The following is a 2,750-nucleotide window of genomic DNA, read 5'->3' as shown; positions in this document are numbered from 1 at the left end:
ATTTCATCTGTGACCCATTGGTTGCTGAGTAGGGTGTCATTTAATTTCCATGTATTGAAAGTTTTTTTCTGGTTTCTTTTGTCATTTATTTCCAGTTTCAATGCACTGTGGTCAGATAATGTGCATGGGATAATTTGTGTTTTCTTGCATATACTTAAGCATGACCTATGGACCAATATGTGGTCTATTTTAGAGAATGACCCATGTGCAGCTGAGAAAAATGTGTATTCAGCTGTGTTTTGGTGGAACACTCTGTATATGTCCACCAAGTCCATTTGTTTCAAACTCTGGTTCAGTTCTGTTATTTCTTTGCTAAGTTTTTGTCTGGTTGCCCTATCTTTTGGGGATAAGGGGGAGTTAAGGTCTCCTGTTAAGATTGTGGTATTAGATATTAGATTTTTCATGTCCATTAAGACTTCCTTTATATAGTTGGGTGCTCCCGTGTTTGGTGCATACATATTTATGAGTGTCACCTCTTTCTCTTGAATTTTTCCCCTAACCAGTATATAGAGCCCTTCTTTATTTCATTTGATCTTTGTTGGTTTGAAGTTGAGACTGTCTGGGAACAGGATTGCTACCCCTACTTTTTTCTGAGGTGCTGAGGCATGTAATATTGTGTTCCATCCTTTGACTTTCAGCCTATGAATGTCTTTATGAGTGAAATGTGTTTCTTGTATACAGCATATTGTTGGATTTCGTGTCCTAATCCACTGTGCCAGTCTATTTCTCTTAATTGATGAATTGAGTCCATTTACATTGATGGTTAGAATTGAGATGTATTGACTTACAATTGACATGTTATTTTCCTGTTGACATTTACTCCTTTTTCTCCTTTGTTTAATTGCTTTCCCTATTTGGTTGGTTGCTTCTGATCTCATTCATGGAGCTCTGATCTTTTTGGTCCCTCTCTAGAACATCTTTCAATAGCCTGTGTAGGGTTGGCTTTGTCATCATGAAATTCTTTAGCTGTTCTTTGTCATAGAAGTATTTCACTTCTCCATCAAACTTGAAAGAGAGTTTTGCTGGGTACAGTAGTCTGAGCTGGAATTTGTTTTCATAGAGGACTTAAAGTACTCTGCTCCATGCTCTTCTTTACTCCATGGTTCGTGAGAAGAAGTCAGCTGTAACTCTGATGGGGTTTCCTTTGAATATGATCTGCTTCTTTTCCTAGCGGCTTTCAGTAGATTATTCTTGTGTTGAATTTCTGGGATCTTGACTATTATATGTCTCAGTGTGTTTTTCATTTGGTTAAGGTTACTTGGTGTTCTCTATGCTTCTGTTATTTGAATGTCAATTTGTTTCCTATTATTTGGGAAGTTTTCTGTTATCACTTCTGCCCATATATTTTTAATGTCATTTTTATTGACTCCTTCTTTCTCATTGATGACTATTAGTCTCACATTGTTCATCTCTGCATCATCTTGCAGTTAATGAATTATTCTTTCCTGCATCCTAGTTGTTTTTAAGAGATCCTTTCTTACCTTTTCACTAGCTGCACTAGTGTCTTCAAGATCTGAAACTCTGTCTTCACTTTCACTTAAATGGTTTTGCATGCTTGTGATTGAGATTTTAATTTCCTCTATATCTCTTTGACTGTGCTTCATGCGATCTATTTCTTTCCTGTATTGTTCATTCAAGGATTACGTCATTTTTCTAATCTCCTCTATTATTTTTTTATCAATGTCTTCTTTAGAAGCAGTTATAAATTCTTTTACTGCAGTATTTTTTTCAGATTGGGTTTCCTCATGTTTCTGTAGTTGATTCTCTACTCAGATGCTATGAGTTCTAAGAATTCTTTTTTCATTTTAGAAAAGAATTACACTCTGAGTTCCTCAATGACTTTCTGCTGTTGCCTATTTACTACTCATGCTATTAATTCATACATTTGAGCCAAGCTATTATCCTCTGCACTTGTTCTGGATGGGCATTGGGTTTCCTCCCTATGTTTCTGCATTTGATTCTTTACTGCAAATGCCATTAATTCAGGAATTTCTTTTTTTATTTCTGACCTGAGTTCCTCTATACCTTTCTGCAGCTGTTCTTTTATTTCAGAAGCCATTGATTCTTTTCTTTCAGCTGTGTGATTCCCAATTTGTTCTGTGTTCATGTCCTCTGCACTTGTTATGGGTGGGCTTGGGCTCTGAGATTGCATTTTGTTCCTTCTCGTCATTTTATGTAGCACAGTCTTCTGAACTTCGTTGTAGATCTCTGTTGCAGTTATAACCTTAGCACCTACTGAAGTTCAGGTGCAGATCTACAAAGTTTGGATTTATTCAACTGTGCCTGGCTTGGGTCTGGCTGCTATGCTCAGTTCTTTCCTGTTGCTGCCCTTGAGGATGAACCTGTTGTGCCCCTCTGGCAAGATGTTCTGCTCTTGGACTAGCTGGGTGGTTCTGTCCCCTGCACTCTCTGCAGGGATTGCAGCTGCAGGTTTTCCTCCAGGCCTGTATGCAAGGCCTGAGCTGAGTCTGGAGAGGACAAGGTGGAGTAGGGGGGAGGCAGCTCTCCCACACACTCACTGGGCCTGGGCTAGGACTGGATCTGGGGGTCCCCAGAATGTGGCAGAAATTCCTACTCGGTTGGCGGGGTGTGTGTGTGGGGTTACTATGGAGTCATGGGGGGTGTCCCAAGAAGGTGGAAGAGGGTCTCATGCACACTGCGCCTGGGTTGGGATCAGTAGTTCCTGCCAGCCCAGGGTAGCCGGAAGCTCTAACACACACTCACAGGGCCTGGGCTAGTACTGGGTCTGG

Source organism: Octodon degus, unplaced genomic scaffold (assembly GCF_000260255.1).
Source record: "Octodon degus isolate 3935 unplaced genomic scaffold, OctDeg1.0 scaffold00014, whole genome shotgun sequence".
Lineage (NCBI taxonomy): Eukaryota > Metazoa > Chordata > Mammalia > Rodentia > Octodontidae > Octodon > Octodon degus.
This window is presented reverse-complemented; position numbering follows the sequence as displayed.